This window comes from Beta vulgaris, chromosome 8 (assembly GCF_026745355.1).
Source record: "Beta vulgaris subsp. vulgaris cultivar EL10 chromosome 8, EL10.2, whole genome shotgun sequence".
NCBI lineage: Eukaryota > Viridiplantae > Streptophyta > Magnoliopsida > Caryophyllales > Amaranthaceae > Beta > Beta vulgaris.
The window spans coordinates 18,555,707-18,577,578 of NC_079209.1; positions in this window are offsets into that span (position 1 = coordinate 18,555,707).

The following is a 21,872-nucleotide window of genomic DNA, read 5'->3' on the forward strand; positions in this document are numbered from 1 at the left end:
AAGCTTTTTGGGCCATCAAAGAGCTTAATGTGGATCAAAAGCTTGCAGGAGAGAAACGACTTCTACAACTCAATGAGCTTGATGAATTTTGATTGTTGGCTTATGATAGCGCGCGAGTATATAAGGAGAAAACGAAAAAGTGGCATGACAAAAAGATCCTAGCAAGGGATTTCACTATGGGGGACAAGGTTTTATTGTACAATTCTAGGCTCAAACTTTTTCCTGATAAGTTGAAGTTTAGATGGTCCGGCCCCTTCACGGTTATTAGAGTGAACAATTTGGTTCTATAGAGATTATGAATGAGAAAGGTTAAGTATTCAAAGTTAACGTCAACGCCTGAAGTTGTACCACGAAGGAGCTCATGTGGGTCTAGTCGAGGTTCTCTACCTCTCCACACCATCATCACTTGACGAATGAGGGAGGTAAACGATTGTGTGGGGCCTTTCTAAACAAGCGCTGTTCGGGAGGCAGCCCGAATCTTCCTTTTAGTGTAGTTTTGATTTTCTATTTTTCTATTTTTTCATTGTTCTTTTTGGAGTGAGAAATTTTCATATATTGGAACACTATTGCAAGCATGGGTGTAAAGGGGTCACACTCCGAAGAATCGAAGAATAGCACTGACTAGGAACCGCCCGGGTAGGTCGGGCGCAACTTCATTCTAGGTACCTCTTTTGTAAATATTGGATTTTAAGATGTTTCTCCTAAAATCATGGTTTGAATATTAGCTCGTGATTTAAAGTTTTTATAATCATATCATGTAATAAAAAAATATATTTTAAAACCGACTTATGACCCGTGCGTTCAATGATTGATGTAGCTAATGTCATGATAAATACACGGGAGATTTTTTGTTGATTAGATATACTGAAAAATATTGATGATCATTTTATTTATATAAATTCTTTAGTAACACAGATATACAAATATACAATAAATTAATGTGGGACATGGGTAACTTTTTGCCTTAATTACGTCAATTTTATTAATCTAGAAGTGACTCATTTAAAATTAAAAGTTACACCTTGCTTAAAAGATACCTCTTTTAACTTGTGAAATCACCCATTTGATTTTTTTTTTCTTAATTATATTTTTGAAGATTATTTGTAGAATAAAATTATTTTCGCCTATTCTAGATTCTTTGTTATTTTTTTATCTTTGATTATCTTACTATTAGATATATCCATTAAAAGGCTCCTACACTTCGAAATCACTATTTTGTTTGTGATGGTAATTGACAATGGTATATCAAATCTTCTTGATCTGCAATTATTTATAATAATATGGTTGTTGTATAATAATTACATAAGGTAATTCATTTTACACGAATTTTTTCAATCTTCGTCATCCATAGCCCGACTGTATAATAATATGGTTGTCGAATAATAATATGGTTGTTTTTGTCATTCCATTTAATTTCAATTATATAAATCAAACTCCTATTTTGAAAAAACTCTATCAATGTCGCTTGTTTCCTCTTAATCCAGTGCAAATCTAAGTGAGACTATGAGAGTGGAATATGCACTTTTAATGTTTTTGTTTAATTAAAAGCTATACCAATTCTCTTTGCTTTAATCCCACTAAATCCAAATAAGTAGGTGGTCATTGAATTTTTGAGTTGATGATTTAAGCTTTAATTTTTAACAACTTTTTTAAAAAGTATTTTTTTTACCGAGAATTAAAAATAAGGTGATTGACAGTATGTATCTACTTTCGTGTATGATATGATGAATATTTTTGTTTGATGTGGAGAGTGGAGAGAAAAATGCCAAAAAAAATCACTAATATATATTAAATAGGAAAACAGTTAGAAATTAATCTAAATAAACATACAAACTTACTAAAGTTATAAAGATTGTAATTGATGCATTCCATTAGTCAGAATTACACGTGGCAGAAGGTAGTGAGGGGGCTTTTGCAAATGACATGTGGAAAGATTCTTTTAGTGAATGACACATAAGCCAATTGAACCTTGTTTTATATATATACTAGCTTTTAACCCGTGCAAAATGCACGGGATGTTTTATATAGATATGATTTGGTCCCATGCATAATCTATGTGTTGCATTTTGTTTATCAAGTACTGTTTTTATTCCAATTTATCTAATTCATAATTATTATAATCCAAGTATTTAAAGTCGAAAGATTATAAAATGTAAAATTATATATCACGATATTTGTTACAACATTTTAAAGTTAGAAAATCTTATAATTGTGATATATAAATTGATAATACGTTATAAAACAAAAAACACATCAACATGCACAGGAAGTTTTTTGTTTTATAAATTTAATATTTTAGGATGGTCTCGTAAAATTATAGTTTGAATATTAGCTCGTGATTTAAAGTTTTTATAATAATATCGTGTATTAAGAATACATTTTAAAATCGTTTTAGACTTGTGCCACTTGCACGGAAGTTTTTGTTTTAATAAATTTAAGATTTTATATTATCTCTCCTAAAATCATGGTGGAAGTATTTAACCCGTTAATCTATAAAAATGATAATATAAAATTAAGAATATAAAAAATGAAACATACATATAAGTTTGAAAAAGTAAATTTTAATTTGCTATTCCATATACATGTTTTCTAAAGTATGAGTGGTCAGCTATAGAAATCAATGGTTGAATTCATGATTATTTACTTACATAAAAGAAAAAAAATTGTTCAATACTTTTGAATTGGTATGAAATACTTTTGACATATTATTATCAATTTCAATGATTATAGTCAATGCTTTTAGACTTTAAGAACTCATGAGATAATTCTATCTAAATTTTAAAACTAATAATATGTGTTTTAAATTTTATGATCTTGTATCGAGAGTATTAAATGTGGTTATGACCTGTATGTTATATAGTTATGATTTTTTAAAATGGCCTTGATATCTAAAATTTTGCTCAACTCTTAAACTGGCAATATAAAATACTTTTACATGTTTCCATCAATGTTATTGACTTTACCATTTGTGCTTTTAGACTTTGAGAACTACATTAGAACAATTCTATCTAAATTGTAATACTAATAATAACTTGTGATTTAAAATTTATAATCTTGTGTTAAGAATAATTAAAACTGGTACGTTGAATAGTTCAATTTTAGGGAGAAGTGTTTGTTGTTGTAATGATTACTTAGCTTGTGTTCAATCAATATTCTTGTATTGAGAATAATTAAAATTGCCTTATGACCCGTACATTATACAGTCATGTTTAAAGATGTATGGATTATATTATACAATGAATATTAACTACACGATTTTCATAACTCATATAAATATACTATCTAGTATTGCAAGTTGTTCCATATATAAATATAATATAATTTTCAGTTATTAAAATTTATGCATAATATGATGTAATTGATAATTTTTAGCAAGAAATCGTAGTGATTTGTTGCCTTTTTAATAGTATTTTATTGAAAAAGTGAAAAATAAATAAATGGTGACATATGATTTTCGTTTTTAACAATTTTTTGAAAAAAATAGATAGATAATGAGATCATTTCCAAAAAAAAAAAATAAAGTCCTTTTTCAATTTTGAATTTCAAATTTCAACAATTGTAAAAATTAAGCTAAACATAAAAATATTAGCTTGCAACCTATGTGTTAAGCTATGACTTATGACATTTATGTTATATCCATGTTATATTGTACAATGTCAACGATCCTGGAGTATATACTAACAATGTTATATGGAAAAAAATTTAGTGCTCGCAAAGGTATATAATAGTGTTATATCCTTGTTATATCGTACAACATATATTATAGTAATAACTAATAATTAAAGATGTAATATAATTTTGGAAATAGTTTCATTTTTCTTTGCTCAAGTTAAAGATTTTTTTAAAAAATCTCTATTCTCTTCATGTGGCTAAAATAATTTTTGCTTTTAGATAAATATATAAATTGCTCATACTTTTAAAATAATGTTTGCTTGAAATAGTGACACCTCATTGTTTCAATACTTGGAGAAAATATTTTCTAAACTTTCCTTAAAAATAGTGTAGATATCATAATTTCATTCTAGGTCATCATACAAATTTGGTTTAGTCAAATTATCTATATATAATTTTTCCTAATGAAATGTTTTAAAAAATATGGTCCAAAAAATTATACCCTAGTTTTATGTAACTAAGTTGTTAATCTTATTTTTTCTTTAAAATTAAAGTCTTTCTACCCGCATCTACTATATAACTTTGTAGATAACAATCATTTATAACTTAAGATATACCATTTTCCCCCCTTTTGTTTAAGTGACGTTATATTAATCGATGCAATGTATTAATGTATTATGATTTTTGTATTGATTGAGCAATGAACTCAGCAAATGGTATAACAATATTTTATGATCATTTGAGTTGATGGACATGAACTCAGCACGTGTAGTATTATGATTTTTGTATTGATGGTGCAAATGATTTAAGGATGATAACAAATAATTCTTCAAATCAAATTTCCTTAATTCTTGTACGTAAATCTTTTATATGTTTATTTTCTTGATTTAAGGATGATTATAATACTCTTTCCTAGTGAAGAGGATTGTAATTGATTTACTTAATATTCTTTCCTAACTTTAAATATTATGGCACACGCCTTGAAGTAATATGCAAACGACACATAACAAAAGATTTCCTCCAATTTACACGTGGCATATGAATTGTGAGAAGACATGAGAATTTGACATTTAGCGAATTAATTGTGAGGATGACACATAGGATTTATGTACCCAGCTTTATATAGATATATAGATATATATATATATATTAAACCCATAAATTTTCCCACACATAACTTTCTCTCTCCTCACTCCACACCAAGAAAATTGACACCCCAATTCCCTTTCTCTCTCACATTTTCTTCTCTCTTCTTTCTTCTCTTCCAAGAAACAATTTTTTCTTCAACAAAAATCCTCCCTTCCTCAATCAAACCACCGCCAACCACCGTGCGCCTGCTGCCACGTCACCACGCCGGCGACCTTTGTTCTTTTCTTCCTTTGTTTTGGTCTGATTACCTTTCTTCCTTGACAAGTTTTATTTAAATATTTTGTTTTTAAGATCTGTTTTTAGTTTAATTATGTTTAAAAGCTTTAGTTTGATGATTTGATTATAAATCTAAGATTATATAATTTATATATTGAAGAAATTAAAATTCAGATTTAATTATTATGTTTAGATTGGATTTTTAATTATCAAAGAATGGATTTTTAGGGTGTTAAAGATTGAAAAATCATAGTAGTATGTTATAAACTATGAAATTGATTGTTCTTATAATTTTAAGTATGTTGAAGCATGTGTAAAAAGAATTTTTACAGATTATATGTTGCTGGAATTTTAAAAAGGATATCATTGATGGAGTTTTAAAGATTTTAATAACTAGTATAGTAGTATTGTGCTAGGAAGTGTTAGTAATTGAAGTTTTAATAATGGAAACGACTTTTAAATATTTTTAAAGGAGCTTTAAAGTATTTTAAAGTTGTTGGAAATTATTTGAATATTGATTATGAATTTATATTGGTTGTTTTAGACGGAGAATTCTCTCTAGGCGACTTTTAAGACTATTAAAGTGGTCTATCAGTTTGTTTACACAAAGTACGTACATGCGTATATGTTGATTGATGTAGTATCATGATTTTAGGAAGGAAAGTTATGCAGTATTCATGCATAGGAACTATGTTGAGTTCAGATATGATTGTTATTATGTTAGATTTTGCATGTTTTATGCCGTTGTGCGAACATGTTAATTATGAGATTCATATTATGAGATTTATATCATGTTTGTATGGAAGATTGATGCAAGCATGTTGGTTAGGAACTTTATTTTATTAATTCACATGAGAGAATTAATATATTTATTGGTATGGATCATGATTGAATCATGTTGTTCCCTTTTATTGTTATTTTACTACTCTATCAGGATAGTCCTTATTTGGTAAGTAAATATTTTTATACATTTGAAAGGTAAGTTGGTTGTTGGATTATCGGTTCAACAAATAAGGAAGGTTGTATTAAAGAGAGAATTAATCTTGGGTTGTAAGTTGTGTGATCACTTATCTAACCCTAAGATAAACATAAAAGTTATGATTGTTTGATCAGGTATTATCTGTATTGCTTGTGTGTCATAACAATAAATAAATGGTAAATCACTTAAAGTGAAACTTGGATAGTAATAAGCTTTAGATTGGTGCACATCTGAAATATTGGACAAACATGAGTTGGGGTACATGGTGAGCATGCCATGATTTTTTCTGTGTTAAGATTGATCATTGTTCCTATTTTTATTTTAAAGTTTCCTCGATATTGTAGGTCATGGGAACATGGAGTCGCGCCCATATTTCGTCTTCTAAAGGGAAGGTTGGTTTTAGCTACACAACTCGGTCCAGTGACTATTTCATTTAAAGTAATAAGAAGATTTTTAAAGTTTAGTAAAAGTTATCTACAAGTTATTATATTATTATTTACGAGTTTTTCACCAAATACCCCTGACAAATTAAAAAATTCACAATATATCCCTCAATGTTCCAAATATTCACCATCTACCCCTAACTATTCGAAAATATTAACCAAATGCCCTTTTTGTAACTGTCGTTAACTCACCGTTTGCATTATTTACGATTTTGCCATAATTAAACATTAACCTTAAAATCTAACCCTGATCTCTAATCCTTAATCTTTAATCCCTAACCCCAACCCACCTCCTCCCCTCCACCCCAGCTCCCACCCCCTCCCCTCTAACCCAGCGCAGCCCCATCCCCCTCCCCTCTAACCCAGCGCAACCCCCACCCCCTCCCCCTGCCACCGCAACCCCCACCCCATCCCCCTCCCTTCCCTTTCGATTTTCACTGTTAATCCTCTCCCCTCTCTCGTCCTCGTCTTTCGATTTGCGCATCTCTCTATCTCGTCCTCATCTTCCGATTTGCGCTTCAGATCTTGCCTGAGTTGCGGAAATTCGAGGAGGGGGTAATTTGAAGGGGGGGTTTACAAAGATTTGTTCCGGCGGTTGGGGACTCAAATTCCGCCGTGAATACTCGTGCTTCATGTGTGCTTTCTGACAGTTGCGGGCTCAATTTCTGGTAGCGGTTTTCTATTCGAAGGGGGGCCTCGAATTCGGCCGCGAAAACTTGAATTCAAATTAGTGTTGCGCCAGTGGAGGGGAGGAGGAGGGGGATCGGTGGAGGGGAGGGGGTGGAGGGCTGGTGGAGGGTGGGGGAAGGGTGGATTAGGGTTTATATTTTAGGGTTAGATTAGGATTAAGGTTAGAGTTAGATTAGGGTAGATTAGGATAAATTAGGGTTAGGGTTAATAATGACAAAATGGTAAATAAAGTTGACGGTGAGTTAACGGCAGTTAGAAAAAGGGTATCTAGTGAACGTTTTCAAATAGTCAGGGGTATATGGTGAATATTTGGAAAATTAAGGGTATATTGTGAATTTTTTAATTTGTCAGGGGTATTTGGTGAAAAAACCGTATTATTTATCCCTGTTTACTATTTATTAGTATCATGTTAGGATTGTTAATTTATTTATTATGTAGTACTCCCTCCGTCCCATAATGTAGTGCTTGCATTCCTCTTTGGGTGTCCCAAAATGTTGTGCCTATTTCTTTTTTATCAATTTTTTTGGACTAAATTATCCTTCATTTTTACATAAAATTTTCCAAAATACCCCTACTTTCTTTTAAAATATGTGCCCCTATTTATTGTTTTACATCATTCCAAGGAATATTTATTGCTATTTCATTTTATTTTAAAGGAAAAAGAAGAAAAAAACTAGTTCCAAGACAAGAATACCCAATAAACATTTACTTAAATATATATTTTTGTGAAATCCTAAAACTCCTTCCATTTTCCTTAATTCTTGTGAAAAATGAGAAGTGAGCACTATATTATGGGGCGGAGGGAGTACTCAGCTTGCAATCCCACGTAATTTTATGAATTTTATAAATATGTTTTAGTATTTATATATTTATATTTAAACATAGTTTAGTTTAAAATGATTTAATTATTTGAAGAAGGTTTGACTATTTTGAAAGTCAAAAGAATTATTTCAAGGATTTAAGGAAGTTAAAAATATTTTGTTTAGGCATGCTTTGAAAAATATTTGAAATACTAATTTGATTTAGAAAAGAAGTTTAAATGGGCTTAAGGAACCCAAAATTCTAAGTAGATTAGGAAATGGATTTATATTGATGCTAGGTTTTCTAACTCATTAATCCTATTTATCATCAAACTCTATTTGAACCCAATCTCATTTTCCTAAGCTCAAAAGGAAAAGCCTCTTTATAAATACCTTAGACCCGATTATTTTATCACACAAAGATTTATTTTCTCTCTCCTCCCTCATACCAGCCGGCCACTTTTTCTCTCTCTTCTTCCACGTGAGTTTTATTTTTGCTCTCAAGTTTTCTTTCTTCGTCTTCAAGTAACGCTTTCTTCTTCGCCACTTTTCACCCGTCGTTTTCCCTTGTGCGCTGTTGCTGCCAGGCATGCTGCTGTATTTTCGACGCCTCCTTCTTCCTTGTTCTTTGATTTGTTGTAAATTCTTTTCTTCTTTCTCAAGTTTCAATTGAAGATCATATTTTTATGCTTTATTTTAGTACTAATCATGATTATTAACCTTCATTTACTATTTTAATGATTAATCGTATATTATATATATTATGTATTTACTATATATATTATGTATTATATTTTTAGATTGAGTTTTAATTATCAAAGCATGTATTTTTAGGGTGTTAAATATTGAAAAATCATAGTGGCATATTATAAACTATGAGATTGATTTAAATTATGAATTTAAGCATGTTTAAGTAGGTTTAAAGAGAGTTTTATAATTTTATAAGTTGTTGAAATTTTAGAAAGGGCATTAATAATGGAGTTTTAAGGATTTTACTTACTATTATGGTAGTACTATACTAGATATTAAAAGTAATTGAAGTTTTAACAGTAAAAACAACTTTTAAATATTTTTGAAGAGAATTTAAAGTGTTTTAAATTTGTCGTATTTTATTTAGAGTATTGACTTTGATTTATATTGTTTTATTAAGGCGAAGATTATTTAGTAGGTGACTTTTAAGTGATTAAAGGTGGCCTATCAGTTGGTTTACACAAGGTACGTACATACCTACGTGCTATGTGATATAGTATCATGATTCAAGAAAGAAAAGTTGTAGTATCATGTATAGGAACTTTATAAGTTCGTATGTGATTTCTACTATGATTGTATTTTACATATTTTATGTCTGTGCGCAAACTTGTTGATATTAATATTTGATTATGAGTTAAAGATTAATGTGTTTGTATGTAATTATTGATGCAAGCATGTGGATGAGAACTTTAGCTATTAGTTCACATGGGAGAATTAATATATTATTGAGATTGAATCATGTTTAATCATGTGTTCCCTTACAATAATATTTTCACTACTTTATAAGGATTGTGGGCCTTATTTGGTAAGTTGATAAATTATATCTTTGAAAGCTAGATTAATTGTTGGCTAGGTTCAATAAAATAAGAAAGATTGGAATTAAAGAAAGTACTCTTGGATTATAAGTTGTGTGATCACTTATTCAATAATCCCGAGATAAAAAGAAGTTCAGTTGTGAATGTTTGATTTGATATTTCTGTGTTACTTGTGTGTGTGTCATAACAAGTAATAAATTGTAAATCACGTAAAGTGTTACTTGGATAGTAATAGACTTTAGACTGGTGCACGTCTAAAGTTGGGGAATTAGGAATTGGGGTACATGGTGAGCGTGCCATGGCTTTTCTGGGAGATGGATTGATCACCATCTCTATTATTTTTCAAAGGTTCCTCGATATCGCTAGTCATTCTGAAATACGAAATAGCACCCGTATTTCGTCTTCCTAGGTGAAGGCAAGTTTAGATAAGACAACTCAAGTCCAATAAGTATTCCACAAAAGTAATAAAAATATGTTTAAAGTTTTGTTCAGTAGAAGTTATCTGCAGAATGTTATATTGTTATATTATTATTTATCCCTGCATGTTATTTATTAGTATCATGTTAGGAATGTTTATATAATACTATCTAGTACTCAGCTTTGCTGAATACGTGCTTTGTTTGTCATTATTGATCATGGCTTTGCTTTATTAATCTTGTGATGACCCATTTTGGTGAGCAGATTCTTTAGAGCATTGACATTTATAGGTTCGTAGATGTGCATCATTGGGAATATGAGAATGGAGAGTTTGTGTAACATATTATTATACTTATTGCTTTAGTAGGAACATATTATAATAAGTTTGGTTTGAATTAGACATTTATAGAGTGTTTGGTTTTAAGTACTTATTTATTTATCATATTAAAGTATGAAGTTTAGTTATATGTTTTCCACTGCAAAATTCTGAATAAGCTGATACGTTATCACACGACGCGACAATGCTTGGGTGATTCGCTATGTTTTATATTAAAAAGTTATTTCTGAAAAGGGAGAATTATCGGGGTGTTACACAACTTTGTTGATTACGTGCTTTTGTTTGTGTGTGTTGATCATGGGTTTGCCTTATTGATCCTGTGATGATTCATTCTTGGTGAGCAGACTCTCTAGTGCATTGTCATCTACAGGTTTGAAGATAATGCATCATTGGGTTCGGGAATGAAGAACTTGTGTAGATTATTAATTATTTATCGTACTTTGATTTACATACTTTATAGTTGGTTTGATTTAAGTTAACGTTGACGTTATTGGTTGACTTTCGAAGTTGACTTTGTTATTAATTAAATTTCAATTCTAAAGTTAGTTATTATGTTTTCCGCTGCAAAATTCTGAATAAGCTGATGCGTTATCACATGGGAGATAATGCTTTGATGATTCTCTAAGTTTTATACTGAAAAGGTATTTTGAAAAAGAGAGAATTATCGGGGTGTTACATAAGTTGTTTTAGGGTGCATTCTCTTCACCTAAATAACTATTAACTAAACTTATCTGAATTTAACTTATTGGACCTGAACTGAACTGAACTTTATTGGACCTTATTTAACTTAATGGACCTAATTGAACCTGATTGGAACTTATTGAACCTGACTGAAACTTATTGACTTGATTGGAACTTATTGAAACTAAATGGAACTTATTAGACCTTATTGAACCTGATTGAAACTTATTTTATCTTATTTAACAAAAAAATGAATGAGTAATAACATAAATATTACCCCTAACATAAATACTATCTCTCAAAATTATTATAACAGAATAATCATTAAAATTTATCCTACAAAATACAGTGATTATTAGTTATCTCTTATGATTAACATTTTCAAAAAACATACTATTTACTCCCTCCGTCCCTAAATAGAGTGCCTATTTCTTTTGGGCACAAGGCTTAAGAAGAAATCATGTGTAGGATCTCAGTTGTATTAAATCATAATTAAATATAGAAGTTAGTACACTTTTTATGAATTATTTATTAATGAGACAGAATGTGGGTCATAAGGGAAAGTGGGTGATATAATAAAAGTTGAAAGCAAAATTATATTTTAATTGGTTGACCCATACCAAATAAGAAAATGACAAATCTATTCGGGACAAACATAAATGGAAAAATGGATACTTTATTTAGGGATGGGGGGAGTATATGCTTGCTTATACAAAAGTTTCACCTCTAATATATATAATAGTGTTGCTTTGATTTCATAAAGCACTAGTAGGAAATCAATTAATAACATCTATACTTTTCATTGTTATTGGTAACAAAAACATCTTATATTTATTTATTTAAAGATAAATTGCAAAATATTATAATTATGATGATTATTATTGTTAACTTTATATGATCATGACTATAATATTTTTTAATAATAACATAATCAGCCAATAGTAATATGAGTAATGAAATAATAGATAATAATGCAAATATAATACTATATAATCATAACGGTTTCTTTTAATTAAATTTTTTAATAATATATCAGCTAATCGTAATGTGAATAATAAAATAATAGACAATTTTACAAATATAATACTAAATAATAATCATAGTGCTACTTTAATTAAAATTTTAATTCAAACGTATTGATCATTGACTATTTGGACCTTATCGGAACTTATTGGACCTGAGACCTGATTGGAACTTATTGTCCTAATTATACCTGATTGAAACTTATCTGAACTGAATTGAACTTATCTGAACTGAATTGAACTGATTGGACATGAAATTTAATTTATTAAGGTGAAGAGAATACACCCTTATTTGGTGATATGTGTATATATTCATTCTCATGTTAGTTATTGAAAATTATGTATTATGTAAATGTATAACATTTGTTATCGAAAATTATGTATTATGTAAATGTATAACATATGTTTTAGTGTCGGTTACTATAATGTTAGATAGTTTTTGTTTTGTGAGTTTAATTGTAGATGTATATCTATATTAGGTGTTAAACATTTTATTTAGTGATTTGTGTAAATGTACATTTCATTTAAAGTTATTTATTTCGGTGAGTTCAATAATAAATGTAAATTTTGTATTAGGGATTTGAACATATTGAATAACTTGAAAAAACATTAGGGTTAGGTCTCATTTTCTAAAATAATAATAATTTTGATAGAATTTAATTAGTGTTCTTTTGATTGGACGGGTGTAGATGTCCACTTATGTGTTGCTCTTATATATGCACGTATGTTATGTTATTATTTTGAAATCTTTTAAACCCATGCGCACAATGCTTACTGTAATACTCAGTATTTTTGGGAGTTAGTTTTTATAAATAAGAAAATATAAAGAATATAACTGAAAGTATCTTTAACATTATTTACAGAAAAAATATAGTTTGGGTAAGCCTACAGTTATAATTTAACTATACAACCTACTTTTTGTACCTAATAATATTTTAATCCAATTTTGTTTTATTTTCCAAACAAATAAAATAAGAAATAGGAATTTGGGTTGGAAACAAATTTATATTTTACACCTAGGTTACTCATTTCAGAAATAGGAGAGAAGAAAGAAAAAAAAATAAAAATAACAAAACCCTAACTTTCCCCTCAGCCGTTTTCTTTCCTTCTCCCTCAAAGTTTTCTCTCTCCTCCCTTCTTCTCCCCTCCTCCCCTGAGCTTCGTCGGCCTTCGTGAGGGTCGAGCTGCGTGTGTATGGTGTTCGAGCAGGGGGTGTGCGTGCGAGCGAGGGGTGTCGAGTGACGAGTCGTTGCTGCTGTTGTCGGGTGTGCAAACGCTTGAAGTCAAGGCTGCGGTGTGTGTGTGTTATGCGTCGAGTGTTGTTGTGTGAGTGTTGGGCAGTCGATGCGAGTGTGTGTGCGAAGCCTTCGAAGGTGCGAGGGCGGGATTTCGAGTGTGAAGGTGTGAGGGTGTGTACAGAGGTACGGGGCTTGAGTGTGGGTGTGGCTCGAGTGCGGTGTGTGCGTGCGAGGCGAGGCTGGGCGTCGAGTTGTGCGAGGCAATGATCGTGCGTGTGTTCGACTAGTGGTGCGGTGTTGTGTGAGCAGTGTGCGAGTGCGGTGGTGCATGGCTAGTGTGCAGTCGGAATTCCGTCACCGGCGAGTCACTTTGGTATAAAGAAAATAAAATTCTTCTTTAAATTAATGTATATATAATCTGATTTTGCAATTCTAATGTATCTTTGATTAAGTTTTTAATTAGATTAAGTTTGTAATTTGATTAAGTTTGTAATTTGACTAAGTTCGTAATTATAAATAAAGTATTAAATAAGTAAAAGAAATCAGATTTATAGTTATATTTGTAGTTCTTACAATAATTTTGTTATTCAAATATGATTTTTGGTAATACTTGTGTATAATGGTTTAAGTTGGGTTTGTAAATAAAGTATAGTAAAAGTCAAAAGAATTCAGATTCTTGATTATACTATTAGTTCTTAGAATGATTTTAATTCGCAATTCTGATTTTATTACACCCATGTATACTAGCATTTTTTGCACGCGATCCGTGCTTCGAGTTTTTTCGAGACAAAAATTCGATTTTCTTTGACATAAGTAAGAGTAAAAAAAATTTGATTATTAGACATGCGAAGTATAATTGTTTTTAGTTGCAAAATTTTATTGGTTTAGTCTTTATCACTTAAATCTCTCACCAATCTTTTCTATTTACTTTTCAAAGTTAAATTCTATGAACAAAATAGAAATTTTATTGAAGTTATTTATGATTTCTAATATTATAATATTGTAGTTGATTTTTGAATTAAGTACACTACTTCATAAATTGTGAAGAAATGTAGACACTTTGATTTCAAGGCAAATTTTTGTGAGTATGTATTGACGTTGTATTAGTGTATTGGTCGTAGTTTGTAAGTACATGTTTTTTGTTTTGTAAAGTTTCCTCGTTTGAGTGATTTGTATAATGTAAATTATGCAATTATATGATTTTTGTTGACTTGTGAGTGATTATTATAATTTTATTTTCAATATTTTTGTTTGAAGCCCTCTTTCATTCGAAAGTGATGAATTTGTAATTTAGAAAGAAAAAGGAGTAAATTAGTCTCTCCATTCGGGGACACCATAGCCCCCCCTCCCCCTTATATAATAGAGATTTGTGTAAGTTTTGTCATTATAAACCAAGTATAATATAAGTTACCAAAAATTAGATTAAATATTTGCAAACATATTATTATTAGTTCCTAAAGATGTTAGTTTCAATAAAGTTTATGAAAAAGAAGTTTAAACAACAAGATTGGTTTTTTATATTTCGAAACACTAAGTTTTACATAGTTATTTAAGCTGATTTTTATTTTAATAATATCAAGGACTTAGCACTGAAATATTTAATTATTCGATTAGGTCCCAATTTCATAAGTGGAGTGTTTAAGTAGTCAGCAAAGATTCTTCTGTACAAGGTACGTATGCGTACTGGTTCAGTTGGATATGTTAGTATTTTGTTAGGTTATGAATTCTTTCATTGGAACCTATAATCATGATAGGGAACAATTGTATGATTATGATGGATGAGATTGTTTGGTAACACGAAATCAATTGGAAATCTGTATGTATTTCTTGGTTGTATGACTTGTGAATTGGATTTCATTATTATTGGAATGCATAATTCTATTGTATCACAGACATGAAATGTATTCGATTGGAATTCTATGATTTAGTGTTGTAGCAAGGATGTTACAAGAACTAAAAAATTGAGCAGTGTACCTAAGGAGGAAAATTAAATGAGTATATGTTTAATGTTATGTGAATGAATAACACTAAGAAGGATATTTGGCGATGAACTTGTAGTTGGAATCCCTACAATTAATGAACAATGAGAGACTGTGGGGTGGGACTTGTTCTACACTTCTACGCATGCCTACTATGACGACAATAGTGTCATAATAAATTTTGATAACTCAAGTAGGCGGAAGGTTCCGTACAATCTTGGGGGTATGCATACTAATGTGATGGACGTGGGACGGAACGAAACTGTGTTTACATTCCTAATAGACCAAGTTGTCTATTAAGGGATTAAATAGTCCGTACGATTCTAGTAAGATGACGGTGTCCGTTTGCTGCCAACTAAATTATAAAAGTAATAACATGTAATACTCTTGTAGTATTATGTCTAGGAATGTTTCTTATTGTTTTGATTATGCTTAGTATATTATTTCATTATTTAAGTACATAATCAAAATAGTTGATTATTTGTTATTTTGTGTTTGTTTGTTAACCTGTGATGAACCATTGATACTTCAATGGGGATCAGCTTAGGTATTCTAATGTTGCTGCATGAGTTCAGGCATACGGGGAATATTCTTTATTAGTTTATAAACTTTTAAATATTTTTTTTTTAGCCAGAAAAAAAGAAACTAGGGAGGAACCCAATTAACAGGCTATCCTAAAGCATCCTTACGGATGATCGTGGAAAAAGCAATATTAGGAGATTCAAACCAATAACAGAGATTAGTAGTGGAATGGCCATGATGTGCCATCCAGTCAGCAGCAGAATTCGCTTCTCTAAAAAAACATGCTGAATATTATACTTATCAAATTTTCTCAAATCATCCGCTGCATCATTAATAAGAGCATTGATGGACCAGGGAATTTTCCAAACTCTTTTGATAGCTTGAATAACCGAGAGATTATCACCCTCAATAATAATATTCTTAGCCCCCAGATAGAGAGCTCCCCTATACCTTCTCGTAGACCCCAGGCCTCAGCAACTAAAATAATTATTATCCAATGGCATTAGCACCACTAAGCAAAAGATTTCCCACAACATCTCTAATAACAAAGCCATAAGCTGTGCTACCATCCGTAACTTGGAACCATCAAAATTAAGTTTAAAAAATCAAGAGGAGGGGGGACCAAATAATATTCTGTCTAGCTTTTTAGCTTCTTTAACAACTTGTTGACTATATTCCAATTGGAAAAATTAGAACGGAACAATCTAGATTATGCATATAAGCTTTATCATAGCCTCCTAATCTGGCAGGAGAAAAGCTTTCCTGACGAAAAGTGATACTATTTAGCATACCAAATGAACCACCACACAATAGCATAGAAATTAGGTTCTTAAGAGTCAAACAAGACTTAAGATTGCAAAATACTCAATAAAAGAAAGATCATTATTATCAATAGGAAGGGAGAAAAAACCCATTGACATTAACTATTTTTAAAACATCATGCATAAAAGGACAGTCAGAAATAATGATGGTCATCTTCAGAGTGAAAGTTACAAAAAACACACTCTAAAGGAAGGAAAATATGACTCATTTCTAACCTCTTTTTTGAGGAGACCATTCTGACAAATTTTCCACAAAAAGAATTTAATCATGGGTGGAATGGAAAAACCCCAAATCCATGCAAAACTAACTTGGTTGGGAGGATCTAAACCATACCCTTGAAGCAGATCAGCACCTAATTTAATCGAATATTCTCCATCTGCAGTAAGATCCTAAAAAATCCTATCTGCCATTTTATTATGAGGGATAACTTTTTTTAAATATCATCCACTACATTAATAGGAACATAATTTAAGAGAATTCTTTATTCCATTGAGCAGATTGTAATGAAAAAATTAACCATCAATCCTCTGACCACTAATAGGGAGTACTTATTTTAATAGGGTAATTAAACACCCAATTATCATTCCAAAATGAGATATTTCCCCATTCCCCACCATCCATCTAAGACCTTGCTTAAAAGGCGTACGAAGCGACATTAGTTTACGCCATTGCCAAGATACATTAGCTTTAGTTTATAAGTAATAAGGTGTCTGTTTTAAATATTTTTGCTTAACGAGTTTACCCATAATTATTAGGCATCCTAATTATTTTCCAAAGAAGTTTAAACTGAGAGCTAATATTATTATTAGCTTTTCTCAACCCCAATCCTCCAAATTTTTTAGGTATACAAATCTTATCCCAACCTATCAAGTTAGGAGCTTTAGAATTCGATCTTTATTCCAAAGAAAATTCCTATAGTTTTTATCTAGAGAAGAGAGGATAAAGGAGGGAGAGTAAAACTTTGCATTTGAAAGCTAGCTTTAGAAGCCAGATTAGACTGAATTAAAATGGCTCTACCTGCTTGAGATAGAGAATTGGCTCTCCACTTGGTAAGCTGAGAGGAGACTTTTTCTTGAATGAACTAAAAGTTGCATTTGTGACCTTGCTACTAATGATTGGGCAACCCAAATAGTTACCTAGTGATAGAGAATCTTCCATCTGGAGATATTCTGAAAAACACTTAATAATTCTGTTGGGTATTTGTAGTACATTGCAAAGCAGACTTATGAAAATTGACAAGTTGGCCTGACATTGAGCAGTACTTGTTAAGAATAGATTTTATAGCATGACAATTTCTACTTTAGCTTTTGCAAAAATCATTGTATCATCCGCAAAAGTTAAAAAAGGAATGTTAATCTAGAATGACCAAGGTGACCCCATCAATCGAGAATCTATAGAACTAGCTTGAAAAATTGACGAGCTAAAATTTCTGCACATAGAATAAAAATGTACGGAGAAAGAGGATCTCCTTGACGAATACCTCTAGAAGGGAAGAACATATCTCCAGGAATACTATTTACTAATACAGAAAAGGACACTATTGTGATGCATTGATGGAGCCAATTAATCCATTTTTCACAAAAACCCAATTTTCTAAAAGTTGCAAAAATAAAGCTCCACTCTAGTCTATCATAAGCTTTTTCCATATCTAATTTAATAGCTAACCACCCTTCTCTTCCTTTTTTATTCTTAAAAGAATGAAACATTCATGAGCTAATAAAATATTATCTTGAATTTGTCTTTCAGGGACAAAAGCCCTTGTAAAGGATGAATAATCCGACCCAACACTACTTTCAATCTATTAGCCATAATTTTTGAAATAATTTTATAAATAGTTGAGCAAAGACTAATGGTCGAAAATGATTTGGGTTAGAAGGAGCTTCTATTTTGGAATTAGAGTGATAAAAGTATGATTAATTTCTTTTAAAATTTTTCCTGAGTGAAAAAAGGCTTTAATAGCCCTATACACTGAGTTTCCCACAAGAGTCCAATACTTTTGATAAAGAAAGGAGTAAACCTCTGGACCCGGAGATTTATCCGGTGCTAGATCAAACAGAGCAGATTTACTTCTTCTATCGATATATCATCAGCGCATAGTCTATATTATCATTTTCGGAAATTATACACTCTAATAAAGAAAGATCAGAGTCATAATTAAAGCAACAATCCATATTCTTAGTAAATCTTTTCTTAAACGCATTAGTAATACATTCTTCTACTAATTTTGGTTGAGTAACTAAACGATCTGACGGGTCTTTAATAGAAGTGATTAAATTACGATTTCATCTAATCGAAGCACACGCGTGATAATACTTTGTGTTTGCATCCCCAAATTTTAAATTATTTGCCTTAGCCTTGATTTCCCAATATGAGTCTTGAAAATCTAATAATTTTGTTTGCTTAGCCAAAACAAATTTTGTTGTCTAATTAGATGAGGGCAATCATTATGTTCAAGTAATTGATTTTGAATTCTACCAACTTTCCTTCGACGTTACTTAATTGTCTAGCTATATTGCCAAATCTGTAGTGACCCAAGATTTAGCCTTTTCCTTTAAAAGTTTCACTTTCTTGTAAGCAATACATGTTCGAACCTTGAAACTTTTGACACCAAGTTTTCTTGATTAAAACATCAAAATCCTTTCGAGTTGTCCAATTTTATCAAATTAAAAAGGAGGAGCTTTTAAATTACTATGGGTTTTGATTTCCAACGATATAGGACAGTGATCAGAAGATGTAAAAAGATGATGACTAATTTTCGCATTTGGGAAGGCATTTAGCCAACTTATACTCGCAACCCCCTTATCTAACCATTCCAAAATATTATTTGAACCACTTCTTGTTTTTCGCCAAGTATATGGGTTCCCTTCAAACGGGAGTTCTATGCATTCAATAGCAGAGTAGAAATAATTCATAATAGCTAATCTGGAGAATCTAAATTCAGCCCCACCTAGTTTATCTAAATGGGAACTTAATTCATTAAAGTCCCCTAATATAATGAAAGGACTTTCGAGCAGTCTAATAAAATCAATTAATTCATCCCAAAATTCATACTTCGAATTATAATTAGGAGGAGCATAGATGAAAATAGCAATAAAGCTAAAATTAATGGCTAGAAGCTCAATTTTACAAGCCCAAAAACGAGAAGCTTTACTAATGGGTGATAGAACAAAAGGATTACAACTATCATTCTTCCACATTATCCACATACCCCCTGCTAACCCCATTGACGGAAGGAAGTCAGAGTGAGTGAAGCCACAATACCTAACACATCCCTCAGAAGGAGGAGTAGGCACTTTAGTCTCACAAAGCATCATAATTTTAACTTTATTAGATTTATAAATACTTTCACTTCTTCCATAGCTAGTGGCCTCCTCGAACCTCTTATATTCCAACTACTGATAATCATAAAAAATAAATATGTGGAAAGCAAGACTAAACTAAGTCTTGCCCTTCGCCAGATCTAATAATTATTTTCTCCAAACACACATTACATGATAAATACTTTAGTTGGGCAAGATTTCTGACATTGAAAAACCTCCACAAGATCTTAAATGATAACAGGAGATAATGAATAACAGACAAACTGTAAATAGTCATCGGAAAAGGAGTAATAGCTTGCAAACAGACATTAAAGTTTTCTTTAGTTGATCTCTGTTGCACAGAATAGTCAAGGCCTTCTATTGGCATACTTTGAGAAAAAGATCTTTCTCCATTCCAATAGCTTCTGGGGCCTAGAATGGAGTGAAACATTCCAATCCAATAGCTTCTATAGCCTAGATTAGAGTTTTTATAAAGGAAAAGGTTTTTGAAAAACAACCAACAAAATCCAATCCAATAACTTTTATCGTCTAGCTTGGATTTAGTTAAATTGGACAAAAAAGGAGCAGTCATTCCACAATCGGAGGTAACCAGAACAATATGAGAATAATTGAGAGACAAACCAACCATAGCTATGGGGTAGGACTTTAAGCAATATCCGAAAAATGGACATACTAGAAAAACGAGAATCCAAAAGAAGCCAATTAATATAATCTTAAGAAGGAATTGAAACTCCTTCTTAGCTTGCAAGTTTATGACTAAATCATAATAACTTGTAATGCTCACAAACAAATAAAGAAAATAAAACGTCATACTAGTTGGAACGAAGATAAACATCTCACCATATACTAGAAAAGAATTTACATATGAAAACTTTTCTAACAGAGCTAAAAACCATACATAGTCTCTATCCCATACAAATATATCAACAGCTACACAGTGACAGAGCCACCAGTAGCACACCGCAACAGACATTACCCAACAGTCATGAGGCTTGGTCGAGACTTTGGGCGCAATTATATATTGGGAGTAAATACGAAACAAATTCAAAAGAAATAGTAGGACAACTTTCGCAAGGATCCACAAAGCATCTATTAAACTACCCTTTAAAGGGAGTCCACCTGCCTTCATAGCATTCAATCTTATGAAATTAGCATTAGACTTAAGAAAGTTCATAACCAAGAATCTGTTCCAAGGCAATAAAACATTTGTCTCATCCATTCTTACAACCAAAAAAATAGATTTTAAATGGTCTAACCAAGAGAAAGTGAAGAGAAATCTTTTAAGAACCAACCAAAGAAATCCAATCCAATAATTTTTACTGTCTAACTTAAATTTCGTTACTTTAGACAATAAAGGAGTGGACACTCCAAATCCAAGAGTAACCATAACAAGCTGAGAAAAGTTGAGATCAATATCAACCATGGCTATGGAATTTGACTTTAAACGACATAGGAAAAAAAAAAGTATACAAACAGTATACTAATCCACACGAAGACACTAAGAGTAGTCTTTTGAAGCAATTGAAAAATCTTCTTAGCTTGCAAGATTATGAATAAAACATTATTACGTGAAATTCTAAAAAACAAACAAAGAAGATAAAACTTCATATTAACTGGAAAGATGATAAACATCTCAACAAAAACTAAAACAACAGAATTAACTACTGACTTTTTTCCTAAATAAGGTAAAAACCATACCTTATGATTTATCTTACATGAATCTAACTGAGGGAATTGAACACAACAGGGGAAATGGGTTGATATAGCCAACCTTATGAATCGACCATTACGAGCAGACAATGAGGATTTGGAGACTTCAACAACTACTCTAGAACCCACACCCATAGCAGCTGCTACACGGTGGCAGAGCCACCTGCAGCACATCGCCGCAGACAAAACCCGCCTATCAGTAGGCTTGGTCGAAGCTTTGGACACCAACCCTTCAGCCGAAATCAAGAAACTGAGCACCAACAACACCAAATCAAGACCCACACCAAGAATTAAAAGAGGAACCCAACACAAATTGCCCCAAAAAACCCTAGCCATGAATCAAACTTTGAATTTGAATGGAAGGAAGATG